Raw genomic sequence first — 21,271 nt, 5'->3', positions numbered from 1 at the left:
AGGCACATGGGAAGTAAATGCTCTTCCTATCTAGAAAAGGAGCTATAACTCACACTTAAGCTGGGTCAGCATTCCACACAACACCCCCCTCACTGGACTCTGGAGAAAGGGACTTAAGCAGAGAAGAAAGGCCTTTGTCTAAGGTACACTGAAAGTAAAGGTCAGGCTTGACTTCTATCCTGGCATCCTTGGGCACAGAGGACCATTGTGGGCCTGAGGATAGTACTGTCAAGAAGGAGTAACCAGGAATCCCACAAGCAAAATTCACTGATGATTTCTATATATGCCCACAATCTGGAGGGAAGTGCCAGTGTTCCAACTTTGAGGAGGTGCTTTGATTTAATATCAACAGCATATAGCTAATATAACTAATGTCAGAAGCAAATGGTAGACTCTCCCCTCTCTGCCACCAGGTGGTTATTGGTTAGATCTTTCTGGAGAACACACCTGGGAGGCTACTGGAGTTCTCTTGCCTGTATCCCACTCCCACTGCCTATCAGCTGCATGGAGTGAATGACACCTGGGGAGGCACACAAGTCATTACATTAGTATGACATGTAATGAAACGGAATCCTGCCCCAGGATTACTGAAGTATTCTTCTTAGGAGGACCCCAGAAGGGTCACAATAAAAATAACCTTGATTATGCTGTACACTAACAGTGCTATGTGTCAATTATATCTTAAAACTGGAAGGGAATTCCCTGGTGGTCCAGTGGTTAGGACTCGGCAGGGGGCATGGGTTTGATCCCTGGTCAGGGAACTAAGATCCCACAAGCTGCACCACATAGCCAAAGTAAAAATGGAAAGAAAAATACTTGAAAAAAAAAAAAAACCTTGAGAAGTATCTTATATTCAATTAAAATATTTGCTTACTTACTATATTCAAGGTACTATCACAAACATGCAAGGTACTGTTACAATCACAGCAAAGACATAGGACATACACAATGGAGTTCATGATTTCATGGGACAGAGTCTCACCTGCTCAAATTGTCTAATCAACATAAATACCTGAATGTCCAATATTCACCTCTAAAACTAAACAACAGTGAACTCCTGAGTCCCTGCCCCAACCATCATCTAATTACATATACAAAACATGCTCCAATCACAGTATTCACATCAGTTAAGAGCAATTCCATCTTTCCAGTTGTTCTGGACAAAAACAGTGGTGTCATCCTTGATGTTTTTTCCTGATCATTCACATCCAAACCATCCTCTTGGCTACACCTTATGAAATGAATTCAGAACATGACCATGTCTCTCTCTGATGCTGTGATTACTGCAATAGTAACATGACTAATCTCCCAGCTTCCGCCTGAGATCATACTTCCAACATCTTTTTCTCAAAACAGAAGCTTGCAAAAGCCTCTTAACCTCCTCCATCAGAGGGCAGACAGAAGAAGCAAGAAACACAATCCCACAGAGGCTACTCAGCCATAAAAGGAACACATTTGAATCTGTTCTAATGAGGTGGACGAAACTAGAGCCCATTATATAGAGTGAAGTAAGTCAGAAAGAGAAATATAAATATCATATACTGACACATATATATGGAATCTGAAGAAATGCTGCTGACGAATTTACAGAAATTTACAAGACCATGTGTAAAACAGACAGTAGTGTGGATTTGCTATATGATTCGGGAACTCAGACAGGGGCTCTGCGACAGGCTGGAGGGTGGAATGCAGAGGGAGATGAGAGGGAGGTCTGGGAGGCAGGGGATATGGGTGTGCCTATTGCTGATTCTTGATGTATGACAGAAAACCACAAAATTCTATAAAGCAATTATCCTTCAATTTAAAAAAAAAGAACAGCAATCTCACAGAGGCTAGAACAAAAACCACATTACAGAAAGTTAATCAGGATGAAAAAGCAGAAAGTTATGTCCCAGATGAAGGGACAAGATAAAACCCCAGAAAAACAACTAAATGAAGTGGAGATAGGCAACCTTCCAGAAAAAGAATTTAGAATAATGATAGTGAAGATGATTCAGGACCTTGGGAAAACAATGGAGAAGGTGCAAGAAATGTTTACCAAAGACCTACAAGAACTAAAGAACAAACAAACAGAGATAAATAATACACTAGAAGGAATCAGTAGCAGAATAACTAGGTCAGAAGAATGGATAAATGATCTGGAGGACAGAATGGTGGAAATCACTGCCACAGAACAGAATGAAAGAATGGAAAAAGAATGAAAAAAATGAAGACAGCTTAAGAGGCCTCTGGGACATTAAACACCCCAACATTCACATTACAAGGGTCCCAGAAGGAGAAGAGAGATAGAAAGGACCTGAGAAAGTATTTGAAGAAATCATAGCTGGAAACTTCCCTAACATGGAAAAAGAAATAGTCAGTCAGATCCAGGAATCACAGAGAGTCTCAGGCAAGATAAACCCAAGGAGGAACACACCGAGACACATAGTAATCAAACTGACAAAAATTAAAAACAAAGATAAAATATTGAAAGCAACAAGGGGAAAACTACAAATAACATACAAGGAAATTCCCATCAGGTTATCAACTGATTTCTCAACAAAAACCCTACAAAGCCAGAAGGGAAAGGTATGATATATTTAAAGTGATGAAAGGGAAGAACCTACAACCAAAAATACTCTACCTAGCAAGACTCTCATTCAGATTTGATGGAGAAATCAAAAGCTTTCCAGACAAGCAAAAGTTAAGAGAATTCGGCACCATCAAAACAGCTGTACAACAAATGCTAAAAAAACTTCCCTAGGCAGAAAACATAAAAGAAAAGACCTACAGAAAACAAACCCAAAACTATTAAGAAAATGGTAATAGTATCATACATATCGATAATTACCTTAAATATAAATGGATTAATGCACCAACCAAAAGATATAGACTGGCTGGGCAGATGAAAACATGTGCATGTATGCACTTCCACTCACCACATCACTCTGCTTGACTCCCCAAATTATAGGTAATTATTTTATATTGTTAAGTTAATCATGTTCCCATTATGACTTGCAATTGTAATTATCTATTACTTTTTATCTGGCTATTGATTGTGAAAACTGATAAACATCTTTTACTATTTTGATTATGTAAGTATTACTCACATAATACCATTGTATCATGACTAGTCAACAGAAAAATAATAGAATTCTGTATCACCAAAGCTACCATTTAATAGAAAAACCTATAATCACTTTTTAAAATCCAGGTGCATATTATTTTTTCTCCAAAGCTCCAGATATGTTCCTAATGATCAGTTCAGTTCAGTTCAGTCACTCAGTCATGTCCAACTCTTTGCGACCCCATGAACCGCAGCACGCCAGGCCTCCCTGTCCATCACCAACTCCCAGAGTTCACCCAAACTCATGTCCATTGAGTCGGTGATGCCATCCAACCATGTCATCCATTGTCATCCCCTTCTCCTCCTGCCCTCAATCTTTCCCAGCATCAGGGTCTTTTCAAATGAGTCAGCTCTTCGCATCAGGTGACCAAAATATTGGAGTTTCAGCTTCAACATCAGTCCTTCCAGTGAACACCCAGGACTGATCTCCTTTAGGATGGACTGGGTGGATCTCCTTGCAGTCCAAGGGACTCTCAAGAGTCTCCTCCAACACCACAGTTCAAAAGCATCAATTCTTAAGTGCTCAGCTTTCTTTATAGTCCAACTCTCACATCCATACATGACTACTGGAAAAACCATAGCCTTGACTAGACGGACATTTGTTGACAAAAATGTCTCAGCTTTTTAATATGTTACCTAGGTTGATCATAACTTTCTTTCCAAGGAGCAAGCGTCTTTTAATTTCATGGCTGCAATCACCATCTGCAGTGATTTTGGAGCCCCAAAAAATAAAGTCAGCCAATTTCCACTGTTTCCCCATCTATTTCCCATGAAGTGATGGGACCGGATGTCATGATCTTCGTTTTCTGAATGTTGAGCTTTAAGCCAACTTTTTCACTCTCCTCTTTCACTTTCATCAAGAGGCTCTTTAGTTCCTCTTCACTTTCTGCCATAAGGGTGGTGTCATCTGCATATTTGAGGTTACTGATATTGATCACACATGTTTAAAAACAAATTAAAAAAATTGAGGTGAAAAGTAGGAACGAATGAGCAAAGACTGAAAAGTAATAGCCAGTGAGGTAGAAGGAAAACCAGGAGAGTACTAGAAGCCAAGAGAGATAAGTATTTCAAGGGAAAGTGGTCAACTGCATGAATGTTGCCAATCTGCCAAGTAAAATGAGGACTCACAGTTTATCATTAGATTTAATAACAGAGATCATTTGTGGCCTTGAGAAAAATAAACTAAGGTGAGAGACTGAAGTAAAGGCATAACGAGTGGATTTGAGAGAGAGCAATTGGTGATAACAGGTGTAATCAACTGCTTTAGAGAGGTTCGTTCCACAGAGTTGCAAAAAAACGAGGAAATAGCATCAAGAGGGTTTTTTTAAGGTAGGAGATATATTCAATAGCATGTTGGATGTTGATGGAAAAGATCCAGTCAAGGGAAATAACTTAATGATGCAGGAGAGAAAGGGGGAGTTGCTGGAGCAATGTCATGGTGCAGAAGTAACAGAAGTGAGTCCCCAGGTTGAAGGGTTGGCCTTGGCTTAAATCACAGACAGCTTGCTGGTGGTAAGTACAGAGAAAGTGACAGTAATGGGTGACTTTGTGTATCATGAGAACAGTTTCCCTACAATTAAGAAAATCGGGCAAATACCTAAAGAGGTGAATGACGAACTGGGAGGGACTGATAAAGACAAGCCAAAACTCTGGAAGTTACCAGGGCAGGTGGTTTCTTTTAGGGCCTAAGAAGTCAGTAGCAGAATGTGAGCCCAGGTGGGCAAACATGTGGTTGGTGATCACATGTGTGAAGCAAATGTTCTTGGAAAATAGGGGGAGAAAGCTTCAGATGCACAGAACATAAAGAAGCTGGGGCTTGAGACTGAGAAAAAGGGCAGGTGTGGCATCCTAGTGTCCAGGAAGAGACCAGGGATGTCTGTGGTGGGAAGAGAGAACTGGGAAGCAGAAAGACAAAGAGGCTGCCCTGAGTGGATGGGAGGGACCTCTGTTTTGGATGCCTCGTTTCTCTCACAAGGTGACACTTCTGCATTCTCACCTTCTGACCTACCACAGAGGAGCCAAAAGCTGCAGTAAGGACAGGAAGTGCTGCAGCTTCCTCGTGATATGGTGTGGGGGTCTGTGGGGTGCCCCTGCCTCACTGACACCTAAGGAAATCCAGGATGGTTCAACATACATCAAACCAGGAGGTGGAGGCAGGACTCTTCCTCTGTGAGGACCCAGCATGTAGCACAACGTGTCCTGCTAGCAGGATGCAGAAAAGTCAGGACGGGAAGAAGCATGAGTGTCCCTCTGAATGGTGACACTGTGCCCTCAAGGGGAGGAGGCACAAGGCCTGGGCCTTGTCACACCTGCCATTGTTTCCCGGAAGCCTCCCCAAAGATCAGAGGAGGTCCTGTGGCAGGCACATCCTCTCCGCCTGCTGGGAGTTGAGAAGAGAGCCACACAGGAGAGGAGAGGGAGGTCAAGTGGAAGATGAGGTTAGTGTGCACACATCCTAGCTTCAGTGAAATGGGCCCCTCCTGTGGTCCGCCACAGGCTACTGGCCCTAGAAAAGCATGAATTCATAGTGCTGACCAAGTCCTGCAACAAAGGGCTAGGGGCAGAGAGATGAGCTGGAACCAAGACCTGCAGGATTCTCAATTTCTCAGCAAAACCAAGAGCTGAGAGAAGACAGGCTCAGAGCCTAGGATTCATGCAGGATGGTATAGTGGGATGAAGCCTCACTCATCCCATCCTATAACCCTAGCACAAGCCCCACCATCCTTGGCTCAAGAGTTAAAATCAGAAAACCCTCATGGCAGAGCACAGACTCCAGAACTGCTGGCAGATGCTAGGAATACAGTGATGCTTGCTTGGGAACTTCGGAGTTTGCCTCTATGCTCTGAGGTACCACATGGTCCTGATATGGAGCCCTTAGCCTGGTCTCTGCAGAGAGCCTTTCAGAATTCTAGAGACAGCATAACAGCTGATCTTTCAATAGAAACTCTTCAGGCCAGAAGGGAATGGCAGGACATACTTAAAGTGATGAAAGAGAAAAATCTATAGCCCATTACTGTACCCAGCAAGGATCTCATTCAGATATGAAGGAGAATTCAAAAGCTTTACAAGCAAAAGCTGAGAGAATTCAGCACCACCAAACCAGCTCCCCAACAAATGCTAAAGGATCTTCTCTAGACAGGAAACACAGAAATGGTGTGTAAACTTGAACCCAAAACAACAAAGTAAATGGCAACAGGATCATATTTATCTATAATTACCTTAAATGTAAATGGGTTGAATGCCCCAACCAAAAAAAGACTGGCTGAATGGATACAAAAACATGACCCCTATATATGTTGTATACAAGAGACCCACCTCAAAACAAGGGACACATACAGACTGAAAGTGAAGGGCTGGAAAAAGATATTCCACGCAAATAGAGACCAAAAGAAAGCAGGAGTAGCAATACTTAAATCAGATAAAATAGACTTTAAAATAAGGGCTGTGAAAAGAGACAAAGAAGGACACTACACAATGATCAAAGGATCAATCCAAGAAGATATAACAATTATAAATATATATGCACCCAACATAGGAGCACCGCAATATGTAAGGCAAATGCTAACAAGTATGAAAGGGGAAATTAACAATAACACGATAATAGGGGGAGACTTTAGTACCCCACTCACACCTATGGATAGATCAACTAAACAGAAAATTAACAAGGAAACACAAACTTTAAATGATGCAATAGACCAGTTAGACCTAACTGATATCTATAGGACGTTTCACCCCAAAACAATGAATTTCATCTTCTTCTCAAGTGCACACGGAACAATCTCCAGGATAGATCACATCCTGGGCCATAAATCTAGCCTTGGTAAATTCAAAAAAATTGAAATCATTCCAAGCATCTTTTCTGAACACAATGCAGTAAGATTTGATGTCAATTACAGGAGAAAAACTATTAAAAATTCCAACATATGTAGGCTGAACAACATGCTGTTGAGTAATCGACAAATCACAGAAGAAATCAAAAAAGAAATCAAAATAAATGAAAATGAAAACACAACAACCCAAAACATATGGGACACTGTAAAAGCAGTGCTAAGGGAAAGGTTCATAGCATTACAGGCTTACCTCAAGAAACAAGAAAAAAGTCAAATAAATAACCTAACTCTACACCTAGCACAATTAGAAAAGGAAGAAATGAAGAACATCAGGGTTAGTAGAAGGAAAGAAATCTTAAAAATTAGGGCAGAAATAAATGCAAAAGAAACAAGAGAGACCATAGCAAAAATCAACAAAGCCAAAAGCTGGTTCTTTGAGAAGATAAATAAAATTGACAAACCATTAGCCAGACTCATCAAGAAACAAAGGGAGAATAATCAAATCAACAAAATTAGAAATGAAAATGGAGAGATCACAACAGACAACACTGAAATACAAAGGATCATAAAAGACTACTATCAGCAACTATATGCCAGTAAAATTGACAACTTGGAAGAAATGGACAAATTCTTAGAAAAGTACAACCGTTCAAAACTGAACCAGGAAGAAATAGAAAATCTTAACAGACCCATCACAAGCACGGAAATTGAAACTGTAATCAGAAATCTTCCAGCAAACAAAAGCCCAGGACCAGACAGCTTCACAGCTGAATTCTACCAAAAATTTAGAGAAGAGCTAACACCTATCCTACTCAAACTCTTCCAGAAAATTGCAGAGGAAAGTAAAATTCCAAACTCATTCTATGAGGCCACCATCACCCTAATACCAAAACCAGACAAAGATGCCACAAAAAAAGAAAACTACAGGCCAATATCACTGATGAACATAGGTGCAAAAATCCTTAATAAAATTCTAGCAAACAAAATCCAACAACGTATTAAAAAGATCATACATCATGACCAAGTGGGATTTATCCCAGGGATGCGAATGTCTGGGATTTATCCCAGACATTCTTCAATGTCTGCAAATCAATCAACATAATACACCACATGAACAAATTGAAAGATAAAAACCATATGATTATCTCAATATATGCAGAGAAAGCCTTTGACAAAATTCAATGCCCATTTACGATTAAAACTCTCCAGAAAGCAGAAATAGAAGGAACATACCTCAACATAATAAAAGCTATATACGACAAACCCACAGCAAACATTACCCTCAATGGTGAAAAATTGAAAGCATTTCCCCTAAAGTCAGGAATAAGACAGGGGTGCCCACTCTCACCACTACTATTCAACATAGTTTTGGAGGTTTTGGCCACAGCAATCAGAGCAGATAAAGAAAAGGAATCCAGATTGAAAAAGAAGTAAAACTCTCATTGATTGCAGATGACATGATCCTCTACATAGAAAACCCTAAAGATTCCACCAGAAAATTACTAGAGCTAATCAATGAATATAGTAAAGTTGCAAGATATAAAATTAACACACAGAAATCCCTTGCATTCCTATATGCTAACAATGAGAAAACAGAAGGAGAAATTAAGGAAAGAAGCCCATTCACCATTGCAACGAAAAGAGTAAAATACTTAGGAATATATCTACCTAAAGAAACAAAAGACCTACATATAGAAAAATATAAAACACTGATGAAAGAAATCAAAGAGGACACAAATAGATGGAGAAATATGCCATGTTCATGGATCGGAAGAATCGTGAGTATACTCATGAGTATACTACCCAAAGCAATCTATAGATTCAGTGCAATCCCTATCAAGCTACCAACGGTATTTTTCACAGAACTAGAACAAATAATTTCACAATTTGTATGGAAATACAAAAAAATCTCAAATAGCCAAAGTAATCTTGAGAAAGAAGAATGGAACTGGAGGAATCAACCTGCCTGACTTCAGGCTCTACTACAAAGCTACAGTCATCAAGACAATATGGTACTGGCACAAAGACAGAAATATAGATCAATGGAACAAAACAGAAAGCTCAGAGATAAATCCATGCACCTTTGGACACCTTATCTTCGACAAAGGAGGCAAGAATATACGATGCAGAAAAGACAAACTCTCTAACAAGTGGTGCTGGGAAAACTGGTCATCCACTTGTAAAAGAATGAAACTAGAACACTTTCTAACACCATACACAAAAATAAACTCAAAATGGATTAAAGATCTAAACATAAGACCAGAAACTATAAAACTCCTAGAGGATAACATAGGCAAAACACTCTCCAACATAAGTCACAGCAGGATCCTCTATGACCCACCTCCCAGAGTATTGGAAATAAAAGCAAAAATAAACAAATGGGACCTAATTAAACGTAAAAGCTTTTGCACAACAAAGGAAACTATAAGCAAGGTGAAAAGACAGCCTTCAGAATGGGAGAAAATAATAGCAAACAAAGCAACTGAAAAAGAATTAGTCTGAAAAATATACAAGCAACCCCCGAAGCTCAATTCCAGAAAAATAAATGACCCAATCAAAAAATGGGCCAAAGAACAAAACAGGCATTTCTCCAAAGAAGACAAACAGATGGCTAACAAACACATGAAAAGATGCTCAGCATCACTCATTATCAGAGAAATGCAAATCAAAACTACAATGCGGTACCACTTCACGCCAGTCAGAATGGCTGCTATCAAAAAGTCTATAAGCAATAAATGCTGGAGAGGGTGTGGAGAAAAGGGAACACTCTTACACTGCTGGTGGGAATGCAAACTAGTACAGCCACTATGGAGAACAGTGTGGAGATTCCTTAAAAAACTGGAAATAGAACTGCCATATGACCCAGCAGTCCCACTGCTGGGCATACACACTGAGGAAACCAGATCTGAAAGAGACACATGTACCACAATGTTCATCGCAGCACTGTTTATAATAACCAGGACATGGAAGCAACCTAGATGTCCATCAGCAGACACATGGATAAAAAAGCTCTGGTACATATACACAATGGAATATTACTCAGCCATTGAAAAGAATACATTTGAATCAGTTCTAATGAGGTGGATGAAACTGGAGCCTATTATACAGAGTGAAGTAAGCCAGAAAGAAAAACACCAATACAGTATACTAATGCATATATATGGAATTTAGAAATATGGTAACAATAACCCTATATGCGAGACAGCCAAAGAGCCACAGATGTATAGAACAGTCTTTTGGACTCTGTGGGAGAGGGTGAGGGTGGAATGCTTTGGGAGAATGGCATTGAACCATGTTTATTACCATATGTGAAATGAATCGCCAGTCCAGGTTCAATGCATGAGACAAGTGCTCGGGGCTGGTGCACTGGGATGACCCAGAGGGATGGGATGCGGAGGGAGGTGGGAGGGGGGTTCAGGATGGGGAACACATGTAAATCCATGGCTGATTCATGTCAATGTATGGCAAAAACCACTACAATATTGTAAAGTAATTAGCCTCTAATTTAAACAAATAAATTTATATTTAAAAAAAAAAAAAGAATTCTAGAGAGAGGATTTCAGGCAACTGACTTCCTGCAGTGGGGGGATGGCTTCTCCACAGAATCACTTCTATAAAATACAGAGTCTCAGCAAACAGGGACCGTGGCTGCTTCCCTTCTGTACCACCTCAACAAACAGGGTGGGCACAGGAGTAAACTCCACTGGAGATGCTTCTTCCTGTGCCATGCGACGGGGGCTGAGCCTCTGCTCTTCCCCTGTCAGCCACGCCTGTTGCTCCACCTGCTTCAGGGCAGAGGCCTGGGCTGTCGGAGAAGGAAGCACAGAGTCCACTGCAGGGACAGGAAAGCAGGGAGGACAGCCCCGCGTGCAGGAGGGGACATGAGGAGTGAGAACGGTGCAGGCACGCAAGGTGCAGGGGGGCAGAGGACCTGTGCCTAACGGGGCTTGGAGAGGACTGTCCCTTCCCAGGCACAGGCACAGTGGGGCCAGGACCCTGCGTTCTCGCTCTGATGGGAGCACAGAGAGCAGAGAGGGGGCCTGAGAAGGGGCCAGAAGGCGATCTCTGTTTTCAGAAGGAGGGGTGCCTGCTGCCAACCGCCCCCCTTTCCCGCCCTGTCCCCCTCCTCCACTGGAACATCTCTGGGTCCACAGCCAGGCAGAGAGCATATTGGGGGCTTTCCAGAGTGTATCATTCCCAAGGTCAAGCCCCACACTGAGGCCCCAGGGGCAGGGCTCTGGGCAAGCAGCCGGACACATGGGAATCCAGACAGCGGGAAGGGAAAGGAAACCATCTCTTGCGGTAAACAGCACTGGCAGCTGGGGTGCATCAGAGGAGAGGGGAAGGGAAAGTGAGAAGCCAGAGCAGAGTCTCACATGCAGTCAAAGACACACGGTTACAGATACAAGAGGACATAATTTCAATGATGCCACTCAGAAACTAACTCGGAGTAGCCATTCAGAAAACACACCTCCAGAGACTCATGGACACCCAGGATCAGACATATCCACAGACTCTGGCACCACACACATTGAACAGACACAGCCCCCATCCTGCAAGCCACAAACACAAATGCATTCCAAATCCACAAACACAAGTGCATTCCAAATCCAGCCTGCAAAGTCTTTCTCCTCCATAAAACCTCTTAGGCCACCTCAGCCCAGGCCTGTTCATCCGCCTCTAAACTCCAGTTTGGAATTTCTGTCCCATTGCCTGTCCTTTAATAAAGACAGTCTTGCATCTACGTGCACATCCCTGCCCTTAATAACTTGGCTGTGTGCTTTAAAAAAAATATCACAGTCAGCAAGTGAGTCCCCTGTCCTCTCCAGCAGTCCCATCCTTCACTAACTACACACCCCCTCCAACCCCAAGAAGTGTCCCCAGTTTGCTGCAGGGCCCTGACCCTCACTCAGTCTCTGATGCAGCAGAAACAGAATCTAAAGGAAGAGTCTACCAGCCAGACTTATCTGTCAAAACCTGCCTCAGGGAACTGTGAAGAACCCATTCCTGATTCCTCGGGAAAAAGCCCTCGACTCAGGATGTGACCACATGACACTGCCCTAAACTTTTAACAGTAACTGTAGTCCATGCCCCTAACCTTAACCCTAACCTCAAATCTAACCCCAATCACAAACAATCTAAAACCACAGTCTTTCAAGCAGGACCCTCAGAACACTATACCTTAGAAGGGTAATGCTGGTGGGTATTATCCCAAAAATGTTTACATGATCAGGTAAGTTTACGAGAGAAAACTGAGATATTCCCTCTCCCCAGGAGCTAGATCCCTACTACCCTCCAGTCTGATTGCAGCTTCAGGAATCACAGCCATTTATAACTCTCAAAGGCAGAGGGCCAGAAAACATCCAAAATCTCTCATCTAAACCAGATCAATATCACACAATATACATAAGCTTAAGTCCCTCTTCAGACCATCTTAGAAGCTTAAAACTCACCCCCAACACAAAACTTATCTCCTTGTCCCATTTGATCCCAATTTTAAACTCAAACAGTACCCTACCCCCACTCTAACACAATCCTAATCCAAGATACACTAGCTCTATCAATAGGAACCATAAACAAAATTCCAAATCCTACTTTACAATCACCATTATTCCAGTCCTACGCTGACCACTATCTACTTCCAATCTGTAACCATTATGTCATATTCAAAGTGTAGTCTGAACTCTGACCCTGACCCTAGGCAGCCACACATAGGGTAATGTCTGCAACTACACTGAGCACACGAACATCACACACTGATGAAGGAAAGGGTCATCTGCAGTCCAGGGACCCCACAGTTCCCTCAGTAACATCTGCAAAGTCATCAGGGCAGCCTGTCCCTGGAGGCCTCAGTGATCAGCTGGGAGCCCAGGAGCACCAGTGCACCCAGGTCCTTTGACCCTTGTTAGGTGTATGAGCCCTCAGGGGCCCAGCTCACCCCAAGCCCTGTTCCGGGACTAGCTTGGCTTCTGAGCTAAAATTCCTGCCATACCCCCCCTGGCTGCCAAGCTGGGAGCATCTGTTGCCCTGGAACCCCTGTCAAGCAGGAATGAACAGGCCTGGGGCTGAAGGGAATGCGGGCTCTTCCCAACGTGGGGGTTTCCAGACTCCTGCACCACCCGCACCTAGGACCACTACCGCTACCCCAGAGCCTGGCCCAGGTGCCTGTCCTAAAGAAGTGGCAGTCTGCCGACACTGGGGCAAGTAGGGGTGGATGGCACACCTTCTGCCTCTCCTCCAGGGTCTCAATCTGGTGACAGAGTGTGTTCACTCTGTGCTCATCAGCAAGTAAGGCTACAGGGAGTCACATGCACCTCCCTCTCCCTCACCCTCAGGACAGGACCTCTGGTGTAACACACCTCTGTACCTCAGCCACCGCAGAGACTGTCCAATACCACCTAGGCTCCCTCAAGAGCTCACCAAGCCCAAATCTTCACCCAACAGACTGGAACACTTAGGTGGCTACTCACATGTCATATATGTGCAGCCATTCGAGTCTCTGTGTCCCCTTCCTTAATGTCTACACCCAGGCTGGCTGCAGGACCAAGAGAGGGGTTGCTTCAGGGCTGCAAGTTCCAGACTCCTACACCAAGCTTAGGGTTCAGGTGGGACTGTGAGATGAGTCCAGGCCAGCATCTGAGGGCCCAGGAATGGCTGGGTACAGACCTGAGACCCCAGAGAAGGATAAGGATAACGACTCCTCTCACCACTGCAGGCCCATTCCTGGGGACTGCATCTGTACCTGGGCCCCACTTCCTTCCAGGCTCCCACCTCCACCCATTCAGTCAGACATCTGCCTCCCAGGGTAGGGCAGCAATTTTCTCTCACCTTCCTGCTCTGAGAGCAGTTCTTTCCCAACCTGGTTAGGTCCAGCCAGGTATCTATTAATACCTCCGGCAAAATCCCCACTCTTTCCTTCCCTTCCTTTACAGCCCCTAACTTAGATTCTGAGCCACAGTAGCAAGTAAGGAAGTCTCAGTACCTCCAGTATGGAGCATCTCCCTGAGGCTGGTCTACCCCTACAGCCACAAGTTGAGAGGTAGGAACTTACGGCAGATCCTCGGAAGTTTCCCAAATTGAGGGAAAGACAATTGAGGATGGGACCCAAGGAGGCTGCGGACACCATCTAACACACAAGAGGCCCCATGATGGCATAAACAAGGGGAATGGGGCAGGATGTCCTGGGAGAGACAGGGAACCTGGGATGTTAGGAGAGGAGACTGCACAGTCCCCATCTCTCCCCATTCATGTTCTCCCTCTTTCCACAAGCTGTGCCAGGGCAGAAGGTCCCCCCTCAAGAAGATTAGGGGTATATCACCTCAGCTTCCTCTTCCCCCCAGACGACCTTTGTTCCCTTTCCGTGGCTCTGTGCCCATCTGGAGTTTGGGATGAGTTCACTATTTACTCTCCCAGCCCCACCCCACCAAATTCTTGAAAGTGCTTGGACAGCTTGATAAAAACACAGATCCTTTGGCTCTGTTCTGAGATTCTGTTTAAGATGGTCTGGGGTGGTGCCTCTAATTCTATATATTTATTAAGCTCTTCACATGATTTCGAAGTGCAGACAAGTTTGGAAACAGTGTAAACAATCTAACATGATATGCCTCTGGTATAAGCTCCATGTCCCCCCAGGACCATGCTATTCCACCTCTCTGGGAACTCTTTAGAGATGGGCAGTTCACTATTTACTTAGACACTTCCACAAAAGGTAGGGCAGCTGTGAAAGGGGAGATTTTAGAGATGAGAATTAGAAGCTTTCTCATGCCAGGATTTGCCATAAGACCAGATAAAAAACCCAAGAAATCTTATCTCCTTGTTTTTGCCCAGTCCTGTTCCAGGAATGCCAGCTTCTTGCCAGCTGGGACACTCCCTGCCCTGCTTAAGATCTCAGCCTGTTGTAACCTCCGACCCGAGATCTCAAGTATCTCTCTACTAATTTACTCAGATTTCAGCCCCTCTCTTCTGGGGCCCCCATCCCAACAACATCTCCATCTCTGATCCCATCCCCTCCGCATCCCATCCTTTCCCAATAGCATCACCCCTATTACGGGCACAATCTTTCTGTCATTACCTTGTGCCTGGCCTGCACTGTCCTGACTGCACCCCTCCCAGTCCTGTCCTCCCTGTGGTCCTCTATTTCCATAAAGCTGGGGTAAGCCTGGGGTTGAGGGGCATGCTGGGTTTAGCACCCTGGGAACCAGATGAATTTTCTAGTCCTAACCTGGTGATCACAACTCGAGATTCTACACTGGTTTTAAACATAGATTCTAAGTTATGGCCTAATAATCCTCACACACTATATCCCAATATAAATTCCAAATGGATTCAAGATTTTAAATGTTAGAAATTCAACTACAAGAGTGACAGCATGCAAAATGTCAGAGTAGAAAACTCTAGGGTTAGTCCCTCCACTGAAGCAACCATTGGGCTGAAAAAAAGCAATTGGAATCCCTTATTTCAGAACTCTGGAACCTAACTGGACACATAATATTGAGAGGAGTGCTTAATAAAGGCCAAGGATGTTGATCTTTCAGAAGAGATCCTACATGAACTAGCTACTAGTCAATGCTAGGGGATGGCAGCCCACATTCCTGTAGTGGCTGGTTGGTGGCAGAGAATTCTGTCCTCCAAAAATTGGGGTTTTATATTTTGGTTGGTCTAGGGGTTCCCTGAGAGATAGGTGTAATTGCCTGCCTTGGTTTCAGCCCTCTTGAACTGCAGCAGCTTCCACAGTAGCATATATCAGAATATTTAAGGGGACTTAACTCTTCTGTGAGAGAGGGAGAGATAAATCTTTGTCAGGACGTTGGCTGACCACAGAGATTAGAAAACAGAAATTTCAGGGACCACACACATCAAAGACTGCACTTGGCAAACAATTTTTGGAAAAGTCAAAATGGACAGCTAAAGCCGTTAACAACATAGGCAAATATAAATGATAGTATATTATATCCTTGGTTTATAACTCCTCTTTTTTCTATGTGATTTAAAAGGCATAAAATAATAATTATAAATCTATGTTAATGGGTACACAATATATAGGGATATAATCTGTGACAGTAGTAATATAAAGGAGATAGAATGAAGATGTACAGGAACAGAGTACTATTTGTTTGTACTACTGAAACAAAGTTGGTAGTATTCAAACTAGATTATTATAAGCTTAAGATGTTAATTATAAACTCCAAGCTAACTACATGAGTCATCAGTATGAAATGTACAGAGTCAATATAGTCAATAAGTATATAGCATTTCATATGGTGACAGAAGCTAACTAGACTTATTGTGGTGATCATTTTGAACTGTACAGAAATAGTTCCTACACCAGGAACTAACAGTGTTGCAGGTCAATTATACTTCAAAAACAAATTTATAGAAAAATAGACTGGATTTGTAGTTACCTGCAGGTCAGGAAGCAACAGTTAGAACTGGACATGGAAAAACAGACTGGTTCCAAATAGGAAAAGGAGTACGTCAAGGCTGTATATTGTCACCCTGCTTATTTAACTTATATGCAGAGTACATCATGAGAAACGCTGGGCTGGAAGAAGCACAAGCTGGAATCAAGATTGCCAGGAGAAATATCAATAACCTCAGATATGCAGATGACACCACCCTTATGGCAGAAAGTGAAGAGGAACTAAAAAGTCTCTTGATGAAAGTGAACGAGGAGAGTGGAAAAAGTTGGCTTAAAGCTCAACATTCAGAAAACTAAGATCATGGCATCCGGTCCCATCACTTCATGGCAAATAGATGGGGAAACAGTGGAAGCAGTATCAGACTTTATTTTGGGGGGCTCCAAAAACACTGCAGATGGTGATTGCAGCCATGAAATTAAAAGATGCTTACTCCTTAGAAGGAAAGTTATGACCAACCTAGATAGCATATTAAAAAGCAGGGACGTTACTTTGCCAACAAAGGTTCATCTAGTCAAGGCTATGGTTTTTCCAGTGGTCTTGTATGGATGTGAGAGTTGAATTATAAAGAAAGCTGAGCACCGAAGAATTGATGTTTTTGAACTGCGGTGTTGGAGAAGACTCTTGAGAGTCCCTTGGACTGCAAGGAGATTCAACCAGTCCATCCTAAAGGAGATCAGTCCTGGGTGTTCATGGGAAAGACTGATGCTGAAGCTGAAACTCCAGTACTTTGGCCACCTCATACAAAGAGTTGACTCCTTGGAAAATACCCTGATGCTGGGAGGGATTGAGGGCAGGAGGAGAAGAGGACGACAGAGGATGAGATGGCTAGATGGCATCACCGACTCGATGAACATGAGTTTGGATAAACTCCAGGAGTTGGTGATGGACAGGGAGGCCTGGCGCGCTGTGATTCATGGGGTCGCAAAGAGTCGGACACAACTGAGCGACTGAACTGAACAGAACTGAGGTGTGGGGTAGGGCAGGGAGGACTGGATTGAAGGGAGTCAAAAGGTACAAACATCCAGTTACAAGTACTAGGGATGTGATATACAATATAATTAATACAAATAACATTACTATATGTTATATATGAAAGTTGTTAAGACAGTAAACCTAAGAGCTCTCATCACAAAGAAAAACTTTTATTTTGTACCTATATGAGATGATTTGTGATAATCATTTCATGATATATATGTCAAATATTTATGCTGTATACCTTAAACTTATGCTGTACTATATGTCAATTATATCTCAATAAAACTGGAAAAAAAGTGAAAAAAATGAGTTCAACTCTCTAATTAAAAGGTTGCTGCTGCTGCTGCTGCTAGGTCGCTTCAGTCATGTCCAACTCTGTGCAACCCCATAGACGGCAGCCCACCAGGCTCCCCCATCCCTGGGATACTCCAGGCAAGAACACTGGAGTGGGTTGCCATTTCCTTCTGCAGTGCATGAAAGTGAAAAGTGAAAGTGAAGTTTCTCAGTTGTGTCCAACTCTCAGCGACCCCATGGACTGCAACCTACCAGGCTCCTCCTTCCATGGGATTCTCCAGGCCAGAGTACCGGAGTCCGTTGCCATTGCCTTCTCCAAATTAAAAGGTAGAAGTTATCAAAACTACAATGAGGTATCACCTCACACTGGTCAGAATGGCCATTATAAAAAAAAAATCTATAAACAATAAATTGTAGAGAAGGTGTGGAAAAAAGTGTACCCTCTTATACTGCTGGTGGGAATGTAAATTGATACAGCCACTATGGAGAACAGCATGTGTGCTTGCACGCTAAGTCTCTTTGGTCATGTCCGACTCTTTGTGACACTGTGGACTATAGCCTGCCAGGCTCCTCTGTCTATGGAGATTGCAGATAGTATATAGATATTATATGCTCTCTCCTCTCTCTGGACAAAAATAGTGGGGTGGGTTGTCATGCCCTTTCCTAGGGCATCCTCCCAACTCAGGGACTAAAGCTGTGTCCCGTATGCAGGCAGATTCTTTACCACTAGTGCCACATGGAAAGCCCTAAAAAACTAAAAATAGAACTACCATATGACTCAGAATTCCACTTTGGGGCCCAGAGAAAACCATAATTCAAAAAGATACAAGCAGGGACTTCGCTAATGGTCCAGTGGCTAAGACTCCATGCTCCCAAGGCAGAGGGCCAAGGTTCAATCCCTGGTCAGCAAACTAGATCCCACATGTCACAACTAAGACCTGACAGAGTCAAGGAAAGAAAAAGATTCCTGCACTCCAATATTCACTGCAGCACTACTTAAAACAGCTCAGACATGAAAGTAACCTAAATGTTCATCAACCAAGGAATGGATAAAGAAGATATGGTACATATATACAGTGGGATATTAGTCATCAAAAGGAATGAAATTGTGCAATTTGCAGCAACATGCATAGACCTAGAGACTGTCATACAGAGTAAAATAAGTCAGGAAGAGAAAGGCAAATATTGTACATTAACACATATATGTGGAATCTACAAAAATGGTATAGATAATCTTATTTGCAAAGCAGAACTAGAGACACAGACATAGAGAACAAACATATACCAAGGGGGAAAGGGGAGATGGGATGAACTGGGAGATTGGGGTTGACATATATACACTACTTTGTATAAAATAGCTAACTAATGGGAATCTATTGTATAGCACAGGGGACTCCACTCAGTGCTCTAAATGGTTGACCCAAACAGGAAAAAGATCCAAAAAAAGAGGGGATAAATGTATACATATGACTAATTCGCAGTATAGCAGAAACTGACACAGCAGTGTAATACACCACTAAAAATAATGCACCAATAAAAATAAATAAATAAAATGTGGGGCCTCCCTGGTGGTCCAGTGGTTAAGAATTTTTCTTGCAATGCAAGAGACACTGGTTCAGCCCCTGGTCCAGGAAGATCTGACATGCCATGTGGCACAACTAATGAGCCCACACTCTAGAGCTTGCAAGCCGCAACTACTTAACTCACTCACTACAACTACTGAGGCACATGTGCCCTACAACTGCACAGGCATGTGTGCCTGTGCTCTGCGGCAAGAGAAGCCATGGCAATGAGAAGCCCTAGCACCACAAGCAGACAGTAGACCCCACTCTCCACAACTAGAGAAAGCTGCATGCAGTAATGAAGACCCAGCACAGCCAAAAATAAACAAAATGTATAAACGTATGTAAGTAAATAAATAAAAGGCAGAGATTATCAGAATGGATTGAAAAAATAAAAGCAAAAATAAAATAAAAGCATGATCCATCTATATGCTATCTATAAGAGACTAACTTGAGATGCAAATACAGAGCTTTAAAGTAAAAGGATGGATTCCCCTGGTGGTCCAGTGGCTAAGATTCTGGTCTCCCAGTGTAGGGGACCTGGGTTTGATCCTTGGTCAGGGAACTAGATCCCACATGCTGCAACTAAGAGTTCACATGTGGTAACTAAAAAGAAAAAGACTCCAAATGCTACAACTAAAGATTCTGCATGCCACAACTAAAGATCCTGCATGCCACAATGAAGTTGAACATGTTGCAACTAAGACCCAGCACAGCCAAATAAATAATAAATATTTTAATAAATAAAGTAAAAGGATGGAAAAATACCCCATGAAACCAGTGACCAAAAGAGAGCTACAGTGGCTCTATTACTGTCAGACAAAACAGACTTTTGTAAAAAAAAAAAAAAAAAAAAAAAGGCTATAAGAAATTTAAAAAGACTATATTTTGATAAAATGTTTGGTACAGAAAGATATAACAGTTATAAACAACTAACAGTCAAGCCACATAACATATAAAGCAAAAAACTAACAGAATTGTAGGGGACAGTTGACAGTTCTACAATAATTGCTGTAGAATTTAATACCTCACTTTTAATAATGGATAACTAAACAGGAGATCAGTAAGGAAACAGAGAACTTGAACAATACTATAAATAAATTAGACCTAACATTTATACACACCAAAAACAGGAGAATACAATTTCTTCTGAAGTTCACATGGAACATTCTCCGGGATAAACCATATGATAGGCCATAAAACAAATCTTAACAAAATGTTAAGACTGAAATCATTCAGAGTATCTTTTCTGATCACAGTAGAATAAAACTATAAATCTGTAACAAAAGGAAAAGTGGAAAATTCACAAATATATGGAAACTGAACAATACGCTCAAATAATGAGTCAAACAAGAAATCACAAGGCAACTTAGAAAATACTTTGAGACAAATAAAAAGAAAAACATAATAAACTAAAACTTTTGAGAGTCAATGAAGGCAATGTTAAAAGGGAAATTTATAACTATGAATGCCTATATTTAAAAACATTTCAAATCAATAACCTAATTATTCACTTAAAGAAACTAGAAGAAGTCAGTAAAACAAAACCCAAAATATCAGAAAGAAGGAACTAATAGTAAAGCAGAAACAAATGAAATAGAGAATTAAAAAAATAGAGAAAAATCAACAAAACCAAATGGTGGTTCTTTGAAAAGATCAACAAAAATGACACATTTGAAGTTAGACTAAGGAAAAAAGAAAGAATTTTTAAATAATTGAAGTTTTTAAAATAATTCAAATTATTAAAATCAGAAATGAAACTGGGGGCATTACTATTAATTTTATAAACATAAAAAATGTTATTAGAGGATACTATGAACAATTGTACATCAATGAACTGGGTAACCTACATGAAATGGATAAATTCCATAAACATATAAACTATCAAAACTGACTCAAGAATAAATAGAAAATCTAAATAGATCCATAACAAGTAAGGAGATTCAATCAATAATGAAAATATCCTAACAAAGGAAAACCCAACACCAGATGGCTTCATTAATGAATACGACCAAATATTTTTTCTACCAAATATTTAAAGAAGAATTAGCATCATCCTTCACAAACTCTTCCAAAAAAAAATGA

General features: G+C 41.9%; 1 long non-coding RNA gene across 1 annotated transcript in view; it reads right to left on the bottom strand.

The window, feature by feature from the left end:
• LOC136176597 (uncharacterized) overlaps window positions 1-21,271 on the bottom strand; it is a 165,973-nt gene that overhangs the window by 97,172 nt on the left and 47,530 nt on the right. The window lies entirely within an intron of this gene.

Source organism: Muntiacus reevesi, chromosome 10 (genome assembly GCF_963930625.1).
Source record: "Muntiacus reevesi chromosome 10, mMunRee1.1, whole genome shotgun sequence".
Lineage (NCBI taxonomy): Eukaryota > Metazoa > Chordata > Mammalia > Artiodactyla > Cervidae > Muntiacus > Muntiacus reevesi.
This window is presented reverse-complemented; position numbering and strand designations above follow the sequence as displayed.